We start from the raw sequence: 26259 nt of genomic DNA, 5'->3' as shown, positions 1-26259 counted from the left end.
AAATATATATATATATATGATGTATATATATATATAATCAAAAATACATACATATATTTAATGGATGACCACTTGGTATTGGATAGTCAAATAGGCGTCTTATATCTGTGGGCAACTGAGTCTCGCTTTCTTCATCTCATTAATTGCCTGTGTTCTTCATCTAGTGGTGGGGTTTTGGAAGAGTTGGTGTGTTGACCGTTGATTTCCTTATTCAGATTTTGTCTAGGCAATCACATTGAGATTTCATGGGTGCTTCACTGTAATGGAGAGCACACAATCTCACTGTGGATTTCTTGGTTCTCTGTCTTTTACACTCTTTCTTCTCCTCATTCTATGATATTCCTGAGCCATAGATCTATCTTTTCTTACAACATAACCATAGGGTTGCATTGTAAATGTTCCAGTGGGGCTAGGCATCTCATAATCAACTGTTCTCTGCTTTTAACTAGTTGCTGCTTTCTTTCCTTTTTTTTTTTCTGATTTACTTTTTTAGTCTTTGTTGCATATTTTTATTTACATATATCATATATTTAGATATATTCCAATATATTACAATCCAGCCATTGCCCCTCTTCTTGCTCCTCTTTCCCACACAGTTCCTCATTCCATCCCTCCTCACTCCTGTCTCTGAGAAAATGCTTGCCCCTACCAGGCTTCCTCTCTTCCTGGGGCCTCAATCTCTCAAGGATTAGGCAGGTCTTTTCCCACTGAGGCCAGACCAGGCAGTCCTTCAAGACCTGACACTATTTCTGATGGTATGATGTGCTTACAGACAGCAGCCTAACATGGCTGTCCTCCAAGAGGCCCAACTAACAGCTGACTGAGACAGATGCAGACACTTAGACCCAACCATTGGACTGAAGTCAGGGACTCCTACGGTTGAATTAGGGGAAGGATTTAAGAAGCTGAAGGGAAAGGCTACCCCATAGGAAGACCATCAATATCAACTAACTGGGAACCCTGAACGCTCTCAGAAACTGGGCCACCAACCAGACAGCATTCAGGGGCTGGTCCAAGGGCCCTGGCACATATAGAGAAGTTGTGGCTTCCTTTAATGTTTCCTGTTTGCTGTAAAAAGAAACTTCCTTGATGAGGAGTGAGAACTACACTTATCTGTGAGTGAAAGTATTTAGAATACAATTAGGAATTATGTCAGTTTAGGAAAGTGGTGGTAGTAGGTTTGCTTTTATGTTCCATGGTCTTAATAGGCATGGGCAGTTGGCTAGGTTTACATTACCACATATGAATTCTGTCCTGTTGAATGGGTTTTAAGTTCAATTAGATGGCTGTTGGTTGCATCTAAGATATAAGTACCACTATTGTGCTTTAGGAGATGTATCATATTAGTCATTGTTGTGGTCATAGATGGCATAGCAGGATAAGTCTTGCTTTTCTTTTATCACAGCTTCTAAGATTATAGATGTCCCACTTCCTCCAAGTCAGAACTAAGTTCAAATTTTTAAAGGCAACCAAAGGCAATAGCAGTAGCCTATGCTTTAGGGATCTACTAGCCCTCGGACAGACAACTTGAAGGTTGTTTGGTTTCTTATGCTTGGTACTTGGTTTTTGTTAGACAGTCTATTGTTCATGAGGGAGCCTTATCAATCCATCTGGCATACTTTATATACATTTATATACACATTACATGTAATTTTAGACAAATATAAAATAAAATAATTCTCAATGGCTTTTCAAACTTATTAGTTATTAGCGTGCTATTTGGTGGTTTTTCCTTCTTTCTTCCCTCCTTCTTTTCCTCCCTCTTCCCTCTCTTTTTAACATCCTTTCTTCTTCACCAGTTAAAGCCCCTCTTCCCACTTGCTTCTTCATAGTACTTGTGTCTTGCTATTCTCTTCTCAAGAACACTTAATATATCCAGCATGCTGTGCAGGTGAGCAAAGTAGGCTTTGTTGGGTAAAAATAACCTTTGGGCAAAGAAATGCAGGTGATAGAAGTTGCTCGTCTGACCAATGTGTACTGGAGTGTCAAGGGCTGGTGATCATGGGCAGAGAGTCCATAGCATCTGCTCTGTCTTCCCTCCAAACTCCCGAAATTGATCTGAAGATGGAGAAATCATTCCACTGTTTTTTTTTTGAAATTATACCTTTAAGTGCAACTATAAAATAGAATCTTTCATAATTATTATATTTTACTCCTGACATTTTGAAATGTAAAACAAATTGAATTTTTTTAGACTTTTAATATTCATTTTCAAGTGTATCTTTTAGAGTTGTCTTTTGTACCTTCTGACAGCTCATCATTGTTTATTTCAATAATGATGATTGTTTATTTCAACTGGCATTGTAGGAAAGTTTCCTTTGGCACAATGATATAACTAGTTAATGTATATACCCTATTCTAAGCATCTGAGTAGATGCAGCAAAATAAAACTTATGTTAAAAAATACAAGTAGCACAGAGAACATTTTTAGAGTAGAATATAATAATAGCTCCTTATGGATATGAATATAAAGTCAAGGGACCATGTTAGAAGTGCTATCATAAAAATATAATTGTGGTTATCTTAAAATTTCCCTCAAATATAAAGTTTCCTTCTTGCTACACAGTGAGCCAGCTAGACAAGATAGGACAGCAACTGCCATGTGGGGAGCTCTGTGAGTTCAGTTAGGACATGAGCTAGCTTAAAGAGCTCTGGAATTTTCCAGGTAGAGTTGTGCAGACATGAAACTCATACTGCTATGTCCCCTTAGGAATGAATTGGCCTGTCAGAGAATTCACAAAATAGAGATAATGATAATATTTGAGACAATGACAACAATATATAATTTCATTTCTACCGTAGTGGTAATGCATGTAATCATTTAGGAATTTCTCATATAGCTTGGCAGGGCTTTATCTCACACAGTTGAAGATATATCCATTTATGATGATTAATCTTCATTGTCAGCTTGACTGGATACAGAATCACTATGGAAGGTGTGTACTTCTGGGTGTGTCACTGGGGGGTGTTTCCAGAAAGGTTTAACCAAAGAAAGATGAAAGAACCTGAATGTAGGTAGTACCATCTATGGGATGGCTTCCATGGATGAATGAAAGGAGAAGGCAAGGTAAGCACCAGATTTCATCTGTCTCTGCCTCCCGACTACAGATACAATGAGATCATCTGTCATGTATATGTTTGCCCCCAAGTCTTATTTCCCTGCCATGATGGACCATAGTCTAAGGGTAAGCCCAAATAAGCTACCCTTAAGTTGCTCTCTATCAGGTATTTTGTCACAGTAGCAAGAAAGTAACTCATTCACCATAATTTTGGGCAGTCTCATGCATCTTTTAAGACCTCTTAGCATAAGAGCATCTGAGCATTAATAGCCGTAATGAAGATGCAAAAATGATTGTATCTACATGTACCTTATGACAGCTCATTGTTTATTTCAATAATGATGATTGTTTATTTCAACTGGCATTGTAGGAAAGTTTCCTTTGGCACAATGATATAACTAATTAATTTTTCTTGCTGTTAATTAATTTATGTACTTACTTTACATCCTGGCCTCAGTTTCCTCTCCCTTCTCTCCTCCCAGTATTTTCTTCCCCCAGCCTCTTCTCCCCCCCCCCCCCCCCCCCCCCGCATCCACTCCTCTTTAGTTTCTCCTAAACAAAGGGGAGGCCTCCCATGAATATCAAATGGCCTTGGCATATAGAATTGCAGTAAGACCAGGCTAGACAAGGCAGCCCAGTAGGAGAAAAGAGTCTGAAAGGCAGGCAACGGAGTCAGTTCTCTGTTCTCACTGTTAGGAGTACCACTGGAAGACATAGCTATACAACTATAACATATCTGCAGAGGACCTATGCCCATACATGATGCATTTATTGCCTAATATGTGTTAGATTCTTCTCACACATTATCTTCCATTCTCCTACCTGATGAGAAAATTGAAGCTGAGTTAGGAGCTGTATGCATGGCCTCAACTGACAACTTACCTCCATTTCTTCCTCAGTATTGCCGCCAGCTCTCACCTTCACAATGTGCTCTCTAGTGAGAACAATGCTAGAACCCAGTCATTGTCATACTTCCTGCCATATGACAGATACTGCACCAATCTATATCTCTTCATACCTTTATTTTATAAGCAGCCACACTCTATCTAACTTTGCTTATCTGTGTTTGGCTTCTCTGTTTCTTTGGTACCTAAGTTCATTGTAATTATGATACATTCGTCTAGGAGGAAAGGGTAACAAAGTACTTGGCTATCTTTCTTTGAATACCACCTTCTTCCATTCTTTTTTGTAGCAAAGCTAATAAAAAAAATATATATATCTGTCTGCACTGATGTGAATGCCAGGAACCTGCTAACGGTGCATGCTGTCAGTGCATGCTGACAGGAGCCTGATATAGCTGTCTCCTTAGAAGTCTCCCAGAGCCTGACATATACCGAGGTAGATGCTCACAGCTAACCATTGAACTGATCATGGGGTTCCCAATGGAGGAGTGAAAGAGAAGACTGAAGGAGCTGAAAGGGTTTGTGGCCCCATGGGGAGAGCAACAATACCAACCAACCAGAGCTCCCAGGGTCTAAAACCCACCAGCCCGGGAGCACATAGGGATGGGACCCATGGCTCCAGCTGTATATGTAGGGGAGGATGGTTTTGTAGGGTATAGGTGGGAGAGGAAGTTCTTGGTCCAGTGAAGGCTGAATGCCCCAGTGTGTGGGAATTTGTGGGTGGGGAGGTGGGAGTGGGAGCGTGTGGGGGCACATCCTCATAGAATCAGGAGAATGGGGGATGGGATAGGGGGTTCCTGGGGGGGGGGGATGGGGAAAGGGGATCACATTTGAAATGTAAATAAATTATCCAATTTTAAAAAAAGTCTGTCTGTCTCCACCTGTGAATCTGTCTCCGTCAATGTCATAACACTCCACCAGCATATGTAGTACTTTTCATCAAAATCTTTCACTCTATTCTAGTTTTTTTCTTTCTTTCCTGCTGCAGTGAGAAGCACCATGACCAAATACAATGTAGGGGACGATAAGATTCATTTGCTTTGTACTTCCATGTAGTTTATCATTGAGAGAAATCAGCAGGAATTCATGAGAGGACTTGAGGCAGATACCATAGAGGAATGCTCTATTGGTTTGCTCACTTGCTCATCCTTAACTAATCAGGGCTACCTCACTATGTAATGGTGCTACTCTGAGTAGTCTAGCCACCCCTACCCCTTTGTCAAATGCCAATCAAGACATTCCCCCAAAGATATGCCAGAAGACAATCTGGTCTGGGCAATCTCTCAATTAAGATATTCTTCTCAGGTGAAGTCCTCCTAGGCTGTGTCATTAGCAATTAATGTTAATGAAGATGTTCTTTCTTTCAGCTTTGGGAGTCTAGTTTCTGTGTTTCCATCTGTGAATACATTGGCTTTGTATAACATCACTTCATAACATTCACATTTTTAAGAATCTTGTGTTATAGTCTCTACAGTACTGAGGAGGAGGAGGAAGAGGAGGAGGAGGAGGAGACAGACAGACAGAGGGAATGATTATAATTGTTTGAATTTTATTGCATTTGGAAGTCAAAATGTAAATTTTTCAAATATTGTCAACTGAAATAACCAGGAAATGTTTTATTAGAATCTAAGGCAGGAGTTGAAAATGTGATGCATTAATATATTTTAGAAGTATATACAATATATGTGATGTTATAGAGTAGCATACAGAATAGAGACTTAGTTGGATATTAATCACTTGCTCTTCAAGTCCTATGCTTTCCCTTTACTATTGGCTTCTGTTTTCATTAGCTTGAGGGCAATACTCTTCCACAGGAGAAAAGATTCAGCCAAAGAGATGACACAAAGATATTATACTAACAGCCTTCAGAGACAGTAAGTTCTGGGAAGAAAATTTAATGCACCAGACCAGGAAATCAGGATACTTTGGGGGCTAACTAATGGCTAGAAGTAGGATTGTTTAAACATAGATCAGAATGGGCCATTCCTTCACATATCCCAAGTTAAGATTTTAAGACTTAAGAAGAGTGGGAATCTTTGTTTCATACCTTGAGTAAAGCTTGGGAAGACATAAGGTTATACCAAGTTAAAGCATGATAACAATAGGGTAGACATTTCAGGCAGGCATGACCATGGTGGGACTCTATAGGGAATGGTTTAGTTGTACCCTTTGCCATGGAGTATAGGTCAGAAAATTGGGTTGGTTTTATGGGAGCCAGAACTAAAAGGGAAATTTGTCTAGAAAGTGGAGTCTGAAACAAAAATCTAGATATTAGTAAATGTTTCTGAGAAAACTCTAATATTTTTACTTCTCAATAGAATAGTACTAACAAACTGCAATGGTAATGAAAGACCAGCTCTCCTGAGCTGTCATTGTCAATCATGTGACCTAAAAATTTCCATGTCTGCAGGCAAATAATCAAATGAGAAAGCAGAAAGTCAGCCAACAATAATGTTATTTGCATGTGGATAGATTTTAGTGAATTCCAGGACAAGCAAGGCTGTACTGGCAGAGGGAAAAGATCTCAGCCTCATAGAAAATGAGCAGTTCAAACTCCTGGGCATATACCCAAAAGATGCTCCACCATCCTACAAAAACACTTGCTCAACTATATTCATAGCACCTTTATTCGTAATAGCCAGAAACTGGAAACAACCCAGATGTCCCTCAACTGAAGAATGGATAGAGAATGTAGTTTATTTACACATAAAATCACACTTAGCCATTAAAAACAAAGACATCATGAAACTTGCAGGCAAATGGATGAAATGAGAAAATATCATCTTGAGTGAGGTAACCCAGACCCAAGAGGACATGAATGGTATGTAATCACTTAAAAGTGGATATTAGCCATAAAGCACAGGTTAACCATGCTACAATTCACAGACAGAAGGTCAGAGGGAGGATGCTTGAACCTTCCTCAGGAAGAGAAATAAATGGATGGAGGGAAGGAATTGGGGGAACTGGGTAGGAGAGGGGAGGAGGAGAGAGAGGGAAAGGGAGAGAGGAATGGGACAAGGAGGATCAGATGTAGAGAGAGCAGGAAAGAGAGAACAGAAATCAGCTATGAACAATGGATGCAGGGGAGCATGGCAGGGGACATCTCTAGGACATACCAGAGATCTGAAACAGGGTGAGGGAGGCCCCTGGGCATCTATAGGGGTTACTCAACTTTATCCCCTAGCAGTGGAGGATATGGAGCAAGAAGTGATCACCTCCTGTATCCTGACAGGAGTCTCAGTGGAAGCATAAAGATAACAACCCACTCACAAAACCTTTGACCCAAAATGTGTCCTGCCTATAAAATGTGCGGGGGGGGGGGGGGGAGGGATGATGGAGCAGCGACAGAGGAAATGACCAACTAATGACTGGCCCAAATTGAGACTTACCCCATGGGTAAGAACCTGACATAATTAACTATATTCTGTTAGGCTAGTGTATCTGTCCTCTGAGATGCTCCCGCTTACAGCGGATGGAACCAGATGTAAAGACCCACAGCTAAGCATTAGAGGGAGCTCAGAGAGTCTTGTGAAAGAGTAGGGGAATGATTGAGAGATCTAAAGAGGATAGGAATTTCACAGGAAGACCAACAGAGTTAAGTACCTAGGTCCCTAGTACATTTATAGCTGATGTGCAGCTTAGTCTTTATATAGATTCCCCCAACAACTGGAGCTGGGGCTATCCTTCAATCTGCTGCCTGTCTGTGGATCTTGTTCCCCTGAATAGGCTTCCTGTTCCCTTTTCTGGCTTCAGTGGGGGAAGGTGCACCTAGTCTTGCAGATACTTGATGTGTCAGGGTAAGGTATTACTCAGAGAAGACCTACACCTTCTCATAGGAGAAAGGGATGGAGATGAAGAGGGGAACTGTGGGAGGGGGAACTAGTAGTAGGGGGCTATTGAGACACAAATTTAATAAATAAATTAATAAAAAAGAAAATGAGAGATTCAGAATATTGAATTGGAAAGACTGCACTGACTTGTTTTTTTTATTAAAGACAACCTTATTGAAATATAGTTTATATGGCACAACATGCATATCTTATAACTGTGTAGTTCAATTATATTTAGTAAATTATGGAGCTATGAAATTATCTACACAATTCAGTTTTAGTAAATTTTCTATATCTCTCAAAGTCTTTTGGTGCCAATTCACAGGTGGTTTCCACTCAGCCCTCCAACTCCAGGTGATCTCAGGACTTATAAATCTATTAAAAGAGATTTTTTTAATCCAAATTAAATGGTATAATATGTACTTTTTTGCATCTTAATATTTCAATTAGCATAACTGGCTCATTCATATTGTATAGGCACTAGAAGCTTATGTATTTACATTGCTAAATGGCATGTATTGTGTGGATGGACTACATTTTATTTATCCACTCACCAGATGATGGGCATTGGGTTGTTTCCAGTTTGGGACTATTGTGAATAGTGCCACTATGAGCATGCATGAACAAGCATTTATGTGGACATGTGTTTCCATTTGTCTTGGATATAATATACCTAAGAGCAGAATTGCTGCCTGGAATGCTGTGTAGATGATGGTGTCTTTTTTTTTTTTTTTTTTTTTTAGAGATAACTAAACTGTTTTTCAACCTGGCTGTACTTTTTTAAATTCTACCACAATGAGGCCACCAATTTCTCTATATCCTTGTCAGCACTTAATGTTGACAGTTATTTAGATCGTAGACATTTCTTAGTTCTATAGCTATATTTCATGTTGTTTTTAATTTGTTTCATTAAAGACTTATAGCATTGACTACTTTCATATGCACTTATTATCCCCCTATTGATATAGCATTCATTTTGCTAACATGTTTTATTTTTAGTTTTGCTGTGTCTGTTTATGAATGAATCTGCTATTCTCACAACTGCTCTTAATTTTTTTGGGAGAAAGATTTGAAAAGTGTGCCTCTTGTATTCTTGGGAAGGATTTTGGTAGAATTGATTCAATTTCTGTTTATGTATTTGGTAGAATTCATGGTTGATATCATGTGGGTATGGGTTTGTCTTTTGGAATTATTTATAGTTTATTATAGATGTTTTTCCACAGTTGGTTCCAGGGACTAGTAGTATTTATTCTTCTAGGTCATTGATCATTGTGTATAGTTTAATATATTATTATTGTTATGAATACTTCCTTATATTTTCTCTTCTATAGAGAAAATAACTATTTTCCCCTTCCATGTCTTAGGTGACCCATTCATTCTCATTTTTCTCTTTATCCCCTCATGTCCCCATTCTTTCACTCTATAACTCTATAACTCACTTTTTCAAAGGAAGTTTATGAATCTGAGGTTGCGCTAGATTTTCAGTACACACATTAACTAAAGGGCTGAAATTTGGCTTCTGCGCTGCCACCTGGGAATGGACAAAAGCTGACTATAAGCACATGCAGTATGGTGCTGTGGGATACTAGTCAGTCACATCATATGCAACCACCTTCATTTCTCTGAAACCTCTAAGAATAGACATACAACTTAGCCTCATGGTCTCTAAGCATTGGCCATATCATCAGTCATTTCATGACATTAAGTTTTCTCCTAATAAATACCACCCCAAAAGAAAATCTGCTTCAGTATCCTCAATGACCCCTGAATTACTGGGACAGTTATTAGAGTATAATCAATTAATCTGGAATGGTTCCTTTAAAAAATAATGTTTACCTTTATCTCATTCCTTTTTGTGTATTATAGCATTTTGCTTTTATTTTTATTGAATTCAGCATATTTAATTTTAGTCATTTGTACCACATGCTATTTAATTTACTAATAATTCGAACTGGCACAGGGTATTTTGCATTGTTGATTTATAGTTTTATTCTATTTTTACTATAAACACATTTTAAAATGAGCTTTAATCTTTTAGAATATATTAACATTTGTATTTTGTCCTAGCATTTGGGATAGTTCCATGAACGTTCTTGAAAAAGAAGAATGTTCTTCTCTTTTTGAATGAAATGTCTCAAAAACATCAGTTAAGACCCATTGATTGGCAGTAATCTCATCTTTCACAATGGTTTCCCATATCATTATAGTAGCTATTGAAATGGGACATTTAAATTTCCAACTGTAAGGACTGATAAGTTGTATTTATAAGTTGTCTGTATCGATGCAATTGTCACAAATGTCTTAAAAGTTCATAAAATTTCATAAAGGTTGAATTGCTTCTGAATAGCAATCTTTTTATTTAAAAAACATTGTTTTCTTCCTTCTAATAATATTGTTTACCCCTCCCATTTACCATTAAGCTATTGAATAGGGAAATATTTAAATTGTTGGTGGCATTAACCTGGGGGCACAGGGTCTAAATTTGAGGCAGACTAATGTCTCATACAATACCAACTTAATTCAGAGCATCAGGAAATGTATACTCTAAGGGTTAAGCAAAATAACATGAGTAAGATGGACAGGCCATATGTGACAAAAATATGTTTTTCCATAGAGGCACATGAATAACAACAGGTGAAGTAAACTTATTCCTATTCTCTACACATAGTGGATAATAAACACACATTCCAAGAACAATTCTGTTTTGAAGAAACTGAGGTCATGAGACCCATGTTCTGTTTTCTTGTAGTTTTCTCACAAGTACTCAGACATCTTCTCACACAACTCTATTCTTGGACTATGTTCTGAAAATTACTCTCTGTAAAGTTCTTCCATTTACCATTAAGCTATTGAATAGGGAAATATTTAAATTGTATGGTTTGCATAGTGGTATTATATAATACTTTTACTTTCAATCTAAATATTAAAATTTAAACTAACTGAACTATATTTCTTGTAAATAACTTTTAAAATCCAACCTGACAATCTTTGACTTTTTTTTAAAGCTGAAGAAGTATTTATATTTGTTGTACTACTAATCAATTTGGGTTTATACCATCCAGCTGTTCATGTCTATATGTCTCTTGTATTTTTCACTTTGTTCCACCTATTTTTGTTAAGAAACATTTTTTTGTTAAGAAGCATTTTAATGTACTATTTTCACATTATATATAATACATATCATATTATGTACATATGATGTATATGTATTATATACTATATTGTAATATATATACTATATTATAATATATATGGTATATTATAATATATATTATTCACATTATATATTATATAATATATATGTGCATGTGATTTTGTGCGTGTTTATCCATGCCAAAGCACATATGTGGAAGTTAATAATTCTGTTGAATTTCTAATTTTTTAAATTGTTTTTCAGTGGTGTTCTATGAATTATAATGTGTATAAAGTTACCAGGATATATCTAGGTGGTTTAATTCCTATAAGATACAGCAATTTCTTTTTAAATGTAATTAATCCCTCAAATATTAACCTGGTTTTTATTTTTATGGTATTATTTTCAAATGCTTGGCATATAAATGTGTCATAAACATATGTTGTTAGCTGTTTTCAGCACTGCTTGATATAGTATAAGGAAATTATAAGATGACGAAATTAAACATTTTCATTTAGTTCTTTACACTTGCTACACTTTGGCCTTTTCGGTTCTTCAGTGTCCACTGTTGATTCTAATTAGTACCTGGTATATAGATTTTTAGGATTTCCAGTACGGTTTATTTCTTTGTTTAAATAGGAGAATGTCCTCATTTGCTTAATTTTTTGAAGAGTATTTTTGTTGGGTTGGCCACAGTGTTTTCTGTTGACTCTCTTTGTTTGTTTGTTTGTTTGTTTTGTCTTCTATTCCTTTTTAGCATCAATTGTTTCCCTTGACAACCCATCTTCTAACTATACTGTTTCTTGTGTGTGCTGAGTTCCTCACATCACGCTGCTGCTTCCGAGACTTTCTTTTCTTCTCTAGATCCCATCAGTTTGACTAGCATGTCTACTGTGTGTGTTGTCGTTCACTGGGTAATTACCTAATGAGAGCATCACTGACCTTGTTAAAACTGTACACTGATATTATGCAATCAAAGTTGGAAAGTTTCTACCCATAATTTCTTCAAGTAGTTTCCTTTTTACCTCTTCTTGCTCAGTTCCTGGAAATTTTTCTATAAATGATTTTGTATATTTGCTATGACCTGGAGTTTTCTGAGGCTTTGATAAATTTCCTTCAATAGTTCCATTGCATTTCAAAATATATTTAATGTTCACATACTAGCAATTTTATCAGTGTTTTTTTGTGTAATCTGTGGAATGTCCCATTTTTTAAAGAATAATATGTTAATTTGTTTAACTGTATTATTTGTTGAATGATTATTATATTTTATTTCAAGTTCTTAAAAAAGTTATTTCCCTCCTCTCTGTTGCCTCTGTTGAATATATTTATAATGGTTGCCTTGGAAATCCTGTTTGCCAAATGCAATACATTTGGGGTAACTTGCCTTAATTTCTTTTTGACTTTTTTAAAGTACACATGTCACCTTGACTTGGATTGATAGAGGTTATCTCTTGATCTCCCTCTGTTTCTTTAATTTCAAAATAGACACTTTGAACACTATATTTTATTAGAATTTCTGGCTTTTGATTTCCCTATGAGGATTTCTGTTTTAGTTGTGACACCTAAAATGGCTTAGCTATGTGAAAAACCTGTTGATGGACCTTGTGTAGGTGGTTGAATAGATTTAAAATTCAGAGACTTCTACTTTTTTCTACCTTTTCTTTGCTATGGGTCTTTCCTGGCTTCTCTTATGTATATTTTCAACCTCTCAATGAATTTCTGATGTGTGGACAACTTGGATGTTTTAGAATTTCCTTCTGGATCCACATAGACTGTCTAGGAATAAGTTGAAAGATTTGTTTTTCTTAGGTTTCTTTTGCCCATTTGGGTCACCCTAGGTAAGGTCTGGAAATGACCCAGTTTATTTGTGGTTACCTCATTTCCCAGATCTTTGTGGTAAATTTCACAGTAGTGCCTGGACCTGCTGTGCTTTACAAGGGGACTCATAACTTACGCTCTGAGAACCCTGTGTTTCCATGTCCATTTCCTGCCAGATATGTACTCACAGTGAGCTGGGAGTAGATAATTTACCCTATGCTGATGTTACTGAGTTCAATTCCCACTGCTGTTAGGGCACTGCCACTCTATGCCCTGAGCTATGAGAAGCCCACTATGCTAGGTGGGCAAGCATGCGAGATTCCCATTCTTCTTACAGTTGAATGCCCAGAGCACTAATGAAACTAAGCTTTACGATTTTCTTGATGTTCTTCCCCCCACTCCACCCCCACTACTTTTAAGTACAACAAACCACACGGGCTTCAACATAACCTTAGTTATCTGGAAATTACTAGGCAAAGTGTAAGTGATTAAAGATGGAAACCGATTATTTGTCTTTTACAATTTGAGAGGCAGAGTCTGTGAACCCAGCTTTTCTTCCCAAGCACCCTTGGGTGTGAGAGGTTCTGTAACCACTTTGCATTATACAATGTAGCAAAGATGACTCTGGGCCAATTCTCCTGAACTAGTAACCCAAGGTTAAGATAGTGTCAGGGTTTCCTTTCCTTCCCATCTTTAATTCAAACACAGCTTCTATACTATGAAGAAGCAGCATTATGGAGAGGCATCCTGGAGAGACACCAAGACACTAAAATCACTGCCCAATAGCCCCAGTGGGACTCCAGCTTGCCAGACATGAGTGTGAACCATTTTAGGAGTACATCTTCTAGATACAATTAAATGAACACAGTTAATTCCATCTGTAGCAGAGATGAACCTTTCCTGACAAACCTTGCCCAAACTGTAAATTTGTGAGCAAAATAAATGATGATTGTTATTTCAAATCACTAAGTGTCTGGGTGGTTTGTTACATAGTCATAAATAACTGGAACATTAATTTTCTGCCTCCTTGAGGAATGGGAGCTGGGGATTAAAGCTAAGAATGGTTTCTATAAAATCCATTTATCATGCATCTAGCAAGCAAGAATTTTCAAAGCTACAAAATTAAATTGCAAAATTATAACCTTAAAAAAAAAAGCCGTGTTAGTAAAGCTTGCTGTCATTAGTGGAAGGGAGTTATGAGATTGAAGAATGGGGATGTTTACCTAGAGAATTGTGGAGCAAAGAAAGAGTGTGAGAGAGTAAAGGAAGTGAAAAAAATTAGATATTTGCCACAGCATCATCACCTGGTTTGGCTGAGTAATAGGGAAACCACTCTGAGCACAGAATTGTGAATTTCTTCCTTAACCTCAGCTTGCTGCCTATAGAAACTGGTGATAGGCAGAATTCACAGGAGTACAAACCACTAGGGTTCAGAAGACTCACTAAAGGAGAAAGACAGGATTGATTCAAGGTTTTCTTTTTCCCTGCATGTTCTGCATGGCCTGACCCCGAGTTGAAAGTCAGTATGTTGCTTGTGAATTCAAGGTGGCTGCCATAAGGTCACACAGGTCCAAGACAGAGGAAAAATATGTTAAAGTTGCAACACAGTCCAGAAAGCCTCTTCTAGGCTGTAACTCAGCCAGGGGATAGACCCATGAGGCTCTCAATGCAAATATCATGGAGAAGTGAGTGATTGTCCATCACAAGCAAGACCAGAGGATTCCAACCATTTCTATCATGAGGTCATGGGAGACTCTGGTCTCCAGCTTAGAAAACAGTTAAAACAAAGAGTCCAGAACTAAGAAAATTTGAGTCATTTTCCTAATAGATTGGGCATAGCTAAGATGTTTAAAGTATTAAATCAGATTAAGTTGACAAGTATATTAGATTTGTGTCTATTCCCATCACATCATCCAATTGGTGGAAGTTTCTTTGGAAGTCTGTAACACTTAGAGAGAAAAACATAGAAAATACAGCTTTTGCTATATATATATATCAGCAATAATGAAAATATATTTAGTCCCTCATACATATATTGAAGAATTTCCTAGCTGGGAAATTAATGAGATTTTATATTGTGTGGAAGTGTTTTCTGAAATGAGAAGCATGTCAAGTACTTCCATTTCCATATGATCTTCAAAATCCATCTTCAGTTGCTAGCTTGTATAATCAAGCCTGTATAGGCTTTAGGTATGGATTACTTATTTTAGGTAAAGATTAATAGGGCTTTGTCACACTGAATGACAGTTAAATATATCTACGATCAGAATGTGTTGGTATGAATTCTGGCTTTACTATTTACTGGCTAAGTGAGAACTTACTTAATACCTCCTTCTTAAATATCCTCTGACAAATGCATACAAAAATAGTAATGCAGCCATCTAAATGTTTTTCTTATTAAAGTCAATGGATATTTAAGTTGTTCTTACATAGTAAACACCATAATTGAGTTTTGCTATCATTTATTTGTGAAATGCTAATCATATTGGCATCTTAGCCTTTATGTTTCCCATTTTAAATAATGAAAGTCTTCTAATGCAAATAGTAATTAAACTTTTTTTGGCCAACTAGTAAAATCTTGTGCCCCTGATTCTTAATCATGGAGAAGGTAGGGGATATGTCTATTCATCTCTTCCCTGCCTTGTCACCTGAGCAATGTGATGATGTGTAGTCCAATGATTTGGGACTTGTGCAATGGCCCTAGGGATGAGCAACAGAGCTTCTTATACAGCCCTGAACCATAATTCATACCCACACATTCTAACTACAGATACATTTAACTTCACACAGTGTGGCAGAATCCTATAAATCTTTACCTGAAATAACAAATCTATTGGTTTAGCATGAGAAATGTCATATTGAAATAGATGTTCTTTGAGTAAAACCAGATTGCCAGTGTCCAGGTAGGTGTGGCTCCAGGATAGATGTAACTTGCTTTTATGACTAACTTGTGTTTAATTTCACCTTATATATGAATATATATATGTATGTGTATATATAAGTATATATACACACACATATATATGTATATATATACATATATATATATATATATATATATATATATATGAAAAATTAGCAACTACTGTTACTATTACGGCTCAAACTAGGATGTAATTGACAGAGCACAGGGCTGATTTTGAGGCGCAATGACAAATGTTCTTTGTAGTCTTCCGTTTTAGGTAGGAATCTCTAGTTTTGAGTATCTCTAGTACTATTCAACATTTTCTTCCCCCAATCTGAGAACAAAGAGTAGAACGTACTAAGATTAAAATTTATCTTAAAAGTAACTCAGAAGAAAGAAAGACAATGAAAACTTCCTCTGGAATGGTATAAATAACCCTCATGCCGTGTCCCTAAGTTAGAAGCCAAAATGACATCTGTGAGGTTAGATTAGAAAACTCCATTCAAGACCTCCAGGGCAAACGCCATTAGGCTGGAGAAATCTGTCAGAGATTTTGCAACTTCTTATAGCTAATAAGTCCACAAGGTTGGGGGATCTTGTGACATGTGAATTATACTGCTATATACTTGCATTATTCTCATTAGGGGTAAAAATTATTCTCATCAAACTAAGTCATGTTAGTTCCTTGGGAATATGAACCTGGATCTGACAGTAGCAACAGTTTCTTAATGTAAGAAGAACTACGAGGGAACCAGATGAATGGATGTGCTCCCAGGCCACACTGGGGGCGCCATGATAATAAGGTAGCGCTTGCTCTGCTAAACTCAGAAAGTGGCTGATTTCTTTGTAATGATAAAAGGAAACTCACATTTTATGACTTGGGTTCCTATTGTTAGTGGATGATGGCAATTTTGCATAAATGTTTTCTCATATTTATTAAGTAGGTAAAAATCTTCTCGAATAATCATTTATTTCTAACATAAAACAACCATGTTGTAAACCTAATAGAAGAGTAAACTGAAGCATCGCCCTGGAGATATTGACAACAGGGGCTGGAGCTATAGATCAGTGATAGTGTACTTACCTAGTATGTGAAAGGCTCTAGATTTGATCTCCAGAACTGCAAATAAACATACGCCCCAAACATTCCAGAAATACTGACAATACACAGACACACACACACACACACACACACACACACACACACACACGTACATGTTGTGATGATTCACATGCCCAAATATATACATATGCTAATTCACAAAACACACAGAAGTAAATATTTTCAAGGACTTAGCAGTAGTCGCAACATCAGAAATTATTTACCAGGAATACAAAACTGTAAAGCTATAGAAGAGTCTTTCTGATGTAAATGTGTACCAAGTAATAACTATTTTCCAAAGACAGAGAGGGATCCACCTAGGGATGGATGCAGGCAACGAGAACAATCCTACCAAAGGTTCCTGTCAAACTGAGATCAGTGCAGTGAGAGTTTTGTGGGAGTCATCCAATGTCACAGAATTCAAAACTTTTACTGAGATGTTCTCTCATGCACATAAAAAATAGTTTGTTCTCATTGCACAGTTAAGCATCTGTGTACAACCTTGAAAACAGTAGTCATTTGGAGAAAGATGGCAATGCATACATTTGGGAGAAATTATCTTCTGATAAGGTATATAAAATTAGAAATAGATTTCCTCATTCGTTCTCATTGGAAAAGTAAATTTGGCAATATCTCATTGGCAAGATAAATTGATGAATCAGATTTGTGAGAATGGGGCAAATTACTAAAAATAGCAGGCCAGCAAATTATTTATGCTGCGTGTATAATCTTTGTTTATGCCATATAGTTACAAATCATGTAATTAATGTATAAGTATTTATTAACTGATATTCAGTTACCTTATCAAATGTTCATAAAAAATTAAAATAAGTAGGATTCCATCATAGTCATTTTGTTCTTGTTTAGTTCAAAAACTTCCAATTTATAACCTGAATATTTTCAATAACCTGCTGAATTGTGTAGAAGATAATAAATTTCCAAAGCACGTCTACATCTTCAAAATAGTAAAAATCCTAGCAATAAGCTTTCTAACAAAGAGATGGTCAGTATGCAAATGCCTACTGTTAAAGTTAACAGGAAGATCACTATTTTGTTACCCTAGTTACAGAAAGATCTGTAAAATATGCCTGTTATTTTCTGATGGGAATTTGTACATGTGTTTATAACGTGTAGAAAGTGGTAATACTGAGAATTGAATGTATACTTACAGAGTGTTTTGTTCTGTTATTAAGCAGTTTTGATATAAAAGCTGTTTACATCAGTTAGCTAAAATATACTTACCCGAACATTACAAACATTATTCTTTATATAAAATCATCGCTATACATTCCTCTGTGCTTTTTCTGGTTACCACCCAAACATACAGGCTTGCTGCTTTGGAAAAGGAAATAACTTGGAGTTTTGTGGTTAGCGTGAACTTGGAGAGTGTCTGGTGCTCTTCTCCCCAGCTGTGGGCTATGGGAATCACTATGACTGAAACAGAAGAGGAGGAATGTTGGGCTCGTTTCCTCTTTATGTTCCTTCTCGCTCTTGGAAAGAGGCACAGTGAGTCATACACAGGGGACCATGAGAAAATGGAAGCGATGAGATATAAACAGTCTGACTTTTGAGTTTCTTTTCCTCTACCACCCCTTCTTTCCCTGGAAAAGGGAGTGTTCCCAGTGGCTGCACCGGCCGAGCGGCTTCATGTTGAAAGAAGGCAGTGCACTGGAGCAGGGCTTCCTGTCTCTATTTCCATGAAAGTGATGCACTTGGCTCAACTCGGTCTGCTATGGAAGCAAATAGGAAAATCGATCCCTTTCCTAGTCACTCATCTTAACTCTTATCGGTAGTTACAGACGACTTTTCAGGAACCTGTTAGAAAAAAAAGATCACAGAAATAGCTCGCTGTCCTGAAAATCTGTTCTCCCCCACCACTTTTTTTCCCTTTGTTCCCGAATTCTGAAACTTACCAAGACATCATTATACTATTTACCACCCTACCTGACTGTTTCCGGTAGGCTTAGATTTTTTTCAAAACCATTTTAGGGTTTTTAAATGCTTTAACCTTCCTTCTAACTAGCCAACCAGAGGTAGGGGAAAAGACGGTTAATAGGAAAAGGGGATTGTGGACTTATTCGGAAGTAGTTCATTGGAGTGATGCCACTCTTCATTGTCAGGAGACCAGCAGTCCAGATCAATAGCGAATCTAAAGGTGAATCAGTAGCAGTGGCACGATCCCGCTGAAACAGCAGGGCTTCACCAAATCAGCACCAGTCAGCCGAAGGATTCTGAATTAGCCAGAATCAGAGTTCTTTTGAGAGATTCTCTCTATGAAGTGAAGACCAGTGAAGACCAGTGAAGAGCTGCATAATGTAGCAATGCAATAGTGTCCTCTCACTATCTGTGGGGTTCCATTTATATTCTTTCTAAGTATCATTTGCCCTCTCAAGTGTCTGTTTTCAGAAAAACATCGCATGTCCGAGTCTCACAAGACAGCTTCTAGAAAAGCATCATGTGACGTAACTGAGTTATTAAAGAAACCAGAAATGTCCACTTTCGTTTCCCCAGCCTTCCCTGACACTACATCTATCCACAGCATATTTCTGAGCTACTAGATTTGAGCAGAGGAGATGCGTGTAACTTCTCTGGGTCAAAAGAAAAAGTTTGCAACTTTGTTGTGTTGTTGTTTTTTTCCCTTAAATAATTAAAACAAAAGAATTGTAGTTATAGCTGAGGGTGTTAGTTTGGGCCAGGTGATGGAAACACAGGATATACAAAGCAGAAAAGTTAGCAGAGTCCTGGGTCCCTTATAGACCATTATATAATAAATCTCCCTCCCTAAAGTTGGAAAAGGGGAAAAGATTAAAATTTCAGTTTATTATTGTTAACTCTCATACACTATTGTGCAAGGTCTCTGTTATAGCCATGACTCAGAGAAATTCTTCAAAGTTACAAAAACCGAATCCAAACTTTTATGTTCCCCAGAATCACCTACAGCTCATTATAAAATGTTGATTCTTACTCACCATGAGTGATAAAGTATGCGCATCACTGTATTAATCTATAATGATATGATGCTAGTAGTTTGGCCAAACATTTGTCTAGGAGTTGCTATTAGGATCTCTTGCAGTACTTAAAATATACAATGAGTTGAACTTAAGTAAAACATTTATGATCATTATTACAGGTGTACTTCCTCTAATCATTTGAGTTCTTATGGACAAAAAAGAAACAACATACAACAACAACAAAACCAAACAACAACAATAAAACCAAGGCTTTCAGCGAAATATGATTCTATTTCAATGCTGAAACATGCGAACTCTGCTGGGTTTTGAGCTCACTGATCTTTCCTATGAACAAGAAGTTTGTCAGCTAACTACCTTAAATAAATATTTTCCCATTTATATGGAAATATACCAGCACACTTCTGGGTGGTTCTGATTCTTCGAGTACTGAGAGAAGAAATGACGGGAGGGCCAGAGAAAGCCTTGAGAGTTTGTATTTCCAATCAGTCCTTGATGATGCTGGCCTGAATCCTGTGCTTTGTATCTGATGATGGCCTGACATTTAGGAACTACATTTTTCAGTTCAGAGATTGATATAAAATTGCTGTGAAACTTTAAGAATGGCATGTAGTCTTTAGGTTAAATTTCTCATTCATGATGTGCAAATGTTGGATGTCTATGGTCATCCCAGATCCTCCTCTTACAGCTGTAACTCTGTAACAATCTTATCCGTACCTGGATCCCCTAGGGTAGGAAGGCAATGTGGGTGTAGGAGGTATAATTGCAGGCCAGACCCTTGGAGTTAGCAAAATTACATAACTACCATTCATGGTGTCTAGTTCTGGTGGTAGCTATTTCTCTGTTATATTATGTTTTTTTCTAGCTTGATTTTGTAAGTTGTGTGGTTGGCCATTAATGCTGTTTCTTGAAGTTTGATATCTAAGCAAAATTAATCACTCCTGACCTTTTAGATGATGTGGTCTCAATAAGAAATGTCTGGCACAGGCCCAACTATTTGAACACATGAATCCCAGTTGGTGGCACTGTTTGGGCGTGTTATGGAACCTTTAGGATATAGACCATTGCTGGATGGGAGACATCACTGGGGTGTGTTGCAGGACAGACTCTGATTGTTTATAGCCTAACCCTATTTCCAGTTTTCTCTCTCTATTTTGTGTTTGTGAATTAGTATGTTCTCTCTCAGCTTTCAGCTGCCCTATTTCCAATACCATTAGGAACTCTTTCCCTGGAGCCATGAGCCATAATAAATCCTATCTTTCATAAGTCTATTTTGGTCATGATAGTTTATTCTGACACAGGCTTGGATGAGAAAACACTAAGAACTTCATTTTCTGTTTTCCCATTTGCTTGTAAAGGACAGACCAGGTCTAGTGATATGAAACAAACTCCTCATATCTCTGCCTTACTAACCATATACATGTATTATAATGATTGTAAATTAATCTTATATACTAGTGAAATATATTCATGAGTTCACTTATTTACTTGCAAAAACCTGGGCACTGTAGGTTATGGATTTGGAAAATTTAGAAATTTGGGAAAAAAAATAGTACCACAGTTATATCATTCATTCCTTAATAAAAACCTGAAATTCTAATGTGTTAAGGTTGTGCTTCTATTTAAATGCCTGTGTGCCTAGGAAATAAGAGAATGTGCTGAATCTGGAGTTACAGATAGTTGTGAGATGCCAGACATGTGTGCTAGGAACTAAACTCAGGTCCTCTGGAAGAAAATTACTGTTTTAATTACTAAGCTATTTCTCCAAACTCTGTAACATTTTATAATAATGGAAATGTTTCCCTTTATAGTACAGAACATTACTCTGCATGTAGGCCAGTTTCAATGTAGAAAGAGACCAAACAGCTGCACAGGTGATCTTGATTTAGGAATCATTATTCTGTTACTCTCCCACTGGGCTAAAGTTCCATTTTAATATGGTAAAATGATGGGTTTAGTCTTGAGAAAATGCTAATACATTATTTACTGATGGATCTTTGGATAGGTTTATATGAGAAAAGCTGAGAAAGTGTGACACGCTGGGTACACACATCTTCTCATTTGAAATATATTGGAGATAAATATATTGGAGTCCTTGTCTTTACCTGAAACCCCTAGAAAGCTTTTATTCATGCCAGTGGGACTGTATGTTCACATGTGTGTATCTGTTCAGTTATGATGTATGCATATTTGTGACTCTTGGAAGTTGAAGTGAGGGATTAGACAGAGAAGACAATTCTTCTAGAATTATGCATTTGAGTGCATCCTGACCTTTGAATCATGGCTTTATTTTCTCAATGTCAAACATATCTCACCCTCAAGGAAACTGCCTTAAAGGGATTCTTGTAATGGATGCCCTTTCTTTTTATGTCTGAAGATCACAGTTGCAGGGGTCACAGGCTGGGTCAAAAGCAGAGGGATAGAGGACACAATACTAGAAACAAGAACCTATGGACATTTCTAGTTGACGAAATTTTCTTCCCCACATTTGTGAGTCAGGGCAGAAGAAACCCAGAAAAGGGAGAAACTAGTGTATTCTATTGTGCAGAACTTTGCACTTTCCATAATTTCATCCATTTATTTTAATTCTTCCAGAAAGAGAACTGAGATAGAAAACATGAAAGCTCTAAAGTCAGTTGTTACTCATCACTCACCGTATCAACAGAGCTGTGTCTGCTTTAGCGGGAGCAGATCTACTTTTCCTGAACCATTGGTCATTTTTCTAGAAATTCTTACATGTTTATATTCTCTGAAACATAAGTAGCATCTTTCATCACATGACAGAAAGCATGTCAGCAGTTTGGTTTGTGGTTGCGTATTTGGCTTCTACAATGATGATCTTGAAATTTAGTTTTCCAGAGTTGAAATGGCAACCAAAGAACACATGCTCATCACGTTTGCACTTTCTGTGTTTCTCCTGGCATCGTTTTTTTTTTTTTTTTAGTTGTTGTTTTTTTGCTGTTGTTGTTTTGTTTTTAATTTCCTGAGGGATAGCAACTGGACCCAGACTTAGAGCATTGGGGCTTAGCTGAGAGCTGCAGGTTCTTGTAAACACCACAGTTAGCTGTGTTGTTTAAGAGTGGTCCGATCTTTGTTGACTGATTTGCATAAGGAATTAGCTTTATGTGGTGGCAGACTTTATATTCTTCTGCATGTGCCTGCTTCATTCCTACCACTGTGTTCCTCCACTTGAAATGTGGGATCAGCTGCGTCTTTCTGGCCCGCTATCGAACCTTGACAACATAATAGGCTTATTCTGTAGTTAATTCACAATGTCTGGTTTGTCTCCAGCAGTTTACCAGATGGATCTCTAGGCATTCTTCTCTCGACATCTTTATTAAATATTTATAGGGCCAGATTGCAAATGGACCTAGCTTTGCCCCTGGAGGTACGTAAAGGGATCTCTGGACCAGTGAGGATGAAGTTAGACAGTTGACAGAAGGGAGACAAACATTTTCTTCAAGAATTTGCAAGAAACACACTGAATCATGGCCTTACGTGTGGGAGTGAGATCATAGGCATACTGGCAGCCTTCCTCATTGTAAACAGGATGTTACCTTGCAAACAGGAAGCTGTTAACATGAGATGATGAAGATGTCATTATCATAAATAAACCTGAGTATTTGGTGGCCAGTTTCTTACTTCATGAGGAATGTGTACTGGTGACTTTTGCTGAAGCAATAAATCACTGTAGAAAAAGATTTGTCAGAAGAAGATTGTGGGAAGTTCTTGAAAAACAAGTGAATCTGGGAATCAAAATACCATTCACTGGCCATGTAGAGGAAGGCATTCAAATAGAATGCCCAAATTATTCAACTGTCTACTAAGTTGAGATGTGAAGAAGTTGAGAAGTTGCTAAGAAGGCTCATTTAGCCACAGATAAGTCCTGATGTCTTCAGACATGGGCAGCCTCTGAAGAAGTCTTTAGTTAAAGGCAATAGTGATGCTCTTAGGCCTGTTGTCCTGAAAGGAGATTTGCATCCCACGATCAGATGTAATGCTTCTTCAGGAGATGGGAAGACCCCAACACATGCTGTATTTGAGCTGGATAGGCTTAGCTGTTAGTCTTCTTGTCTTTGGGCAGTCCCCTTTGAAATGGTCCCAAAGACGTGAATGCTCATCCAGGAAAATGTTTTTGGGCCAGATTATAACCACATTCTTAGCGTTAGTGCCACAAGACAAATTATAAACCCCAGCGTTTAAAGGTATTTATTTCAGTGGTTCCAGGAAATCTCTCAAAAATTCTTATTTAACATTTTAAATGATTGTACTAATTTGGCAGCCTATGAAAACATGAAGTGGCCCTTTCATTTGGGTAATTCCCTGAATTAAGCCAAGTTATGAGACCAAATGCACTCTGTGGAAAATAATGATATTCTTGCAAATGCTGAACTTGGTGCTTCCACTTGAGCCAAGAAAATTCCAAGCTGTTCTTCGGTGCCATGAAGAATCTCTGTTTCTAGCTCTGTTGAAATAACTGCTTTTCACTGGTCTTCTGAGGGAACCATATTAAGAAATGTAGAAATCTTAGGGAAGAAATAGTTGCTTGACTTAGCCTTGCATTTGAGAGAATTCGTGATCTGACGGTGTCAGAGGGGAGTAGAATTATAAAAGAACAGCTCAAGAGAAGTTCCTTAGAAAACGGGGTACGATGTGGCCAAAGGCAAATATATAGGTCAGAACAGACCGTGTTAGAGAGGGTTATAGTCCCTGTTTTCTTTTGGCCTTTGTTAATACAGCCACTGGAAATTTTTCTAATAGATGCTATTCCTTTTTGTATACAAAATTATAAAACTGTTGGAAAAATGATCGCTGTAAAGGCTTGAAGGGAATAAGACCAAGATGTATTGATTCTCTCAAGTAGGCTAAGTTTTGTGTTGAGCAGAAAGTAGAAAAAAGTAGTAGTTGCTGTTAATGATGTATAAGGCAGGATCTCTGGGAATATTAGTCTCTTTGAATATGCTAGTTATATCTTAGCACAAGTGTGTTGTGGATGAGCAACTCAGATGGTTGCATGTATAGGATCAAGCACTCCACTCAAGCGCACACAGAGAAAATGCTATGCTTGGGAAAGGTGGCTGAGCGCCATATTTCTGTTGACAATACATACTCCAGAAGGTAAAATTCTAAGGCCCTTCCAGGTATATGTGCAGGATTTCAGAGTTTCTTCACTTTATGGGCTGTAAAGAGAGGTAAATCTTTTATATCTGGTATGTGCTACCTGTTGCCTATGGCATACATCTGCCATAGGTAACGTATATATGAATGTGGCCCAACATTTTTATAGAGGACAACATACTGCCACAATATCAAAAAGTTGGACAAGACAAGCACTATGTAATGACATCACCATTTGTTCCTCTTGCACAAACTCTGAGAATTCCTGCTTATTGATCAGAATAAGTAGCTACCTGGATGGTCTTAATAGTTTTGTGGCTTGTTGAGGCTGTGACTTGTTTGGAATCCTTTTGCTAATCTGTTATCACATAGTGACCAAAGCTGTTTTTCAAGGAGCTTTGTATAAAGTTATATAAATTCTTGGAGGTGGAAGAAGCTGAGATTTTCCCATCTGCCCACATTTAGGATGCATGGGAGCTAATGCAAGGGCATATATATCTATTAGAGGCTTCAGAAAAAAGCAACAGAAAATGTGGTCATATTGTTAAATGTGTCCTGGGACTACAATTTTTTTTGACTTTTTACAAACACAGCTTTATCACTGAGCAAACTTCTGGATCTTATTTTTGAAGCAGAGATGATGTTTTTGTGTTACATAGGAAGAAAATCACTGTGGGAAGTCAACTTTATTGTCCACAAAATCAAAGCAATAAAATTCAAAGTGTTTTCTTTTCTTGAGTTGTTAAAATTCATAACATCCAAAAACAGCACATTTTTTATTTTTTCTCCCTTCAGAGTTCACCAAGTAAGACAGACTGTGCTGGGCCATTACTGTTCTCATCAGTTTAGATTTATTTGATGCATACACCCAAGTAAACATCTGGACAGTTAGGAAATACATTTCATTTGAAGGTCCTTGCAGCGTGTCTTTCCCCCTGTATATAGAACACCCCTTTGGAAAGCAACATAAATAGGCAGATAACATGCAGCTCAAGAGAAATATTTTTAAAACTAAGAATTACTAGAAACAGGATTATTGAGAAATTTTATTACACACAATAAAGGTATAAGCAGGATCATAAAGCACCCTAAGGACATAAAATGTGCTGACTATTTGGGCTTTATCTTGCATCCAGGAAGACGGTGGACTTGAACTCATTTGTGACTTCCAAGGCAACTAGCTGTAACCAGTGTCTAGTGCCTCTCCAGCCCCAGAGGATATTTTTCAGCCTGGATAAGTATTTCATAGAGACATTCAGGCCAGGTGCTTTATGTAGTAGGATTGGTGATTCAGTGTATGGCATTTAACGGTGTGAGTCAGAATTAAATGGATGTCTCACTATTATAGTTGGGGAGCTAATGGAAGGGCCACCTCTCAGATGAGTCATTGAACACAGATACTGCTCCAGGCCACTTGCTA

Source organism: Arvicanthis niloticus, chromosome 28 (assembly GCF_011762505.2).
Source record: "Arvicanthis niloticus isolate mArvNil1 chromosome 28, mArvNil1.pat.X, whole genome shotgun sequence".
Classification (NCBI taxonomy): Eukaryota; Metazoa; Chordata; class Mammalia; order Rodentia; family Muridae; genus Arvicanthis; species Arvicanthis niloticus.
Note: the sequence above shows the minus strand (reverse complement) of the source record.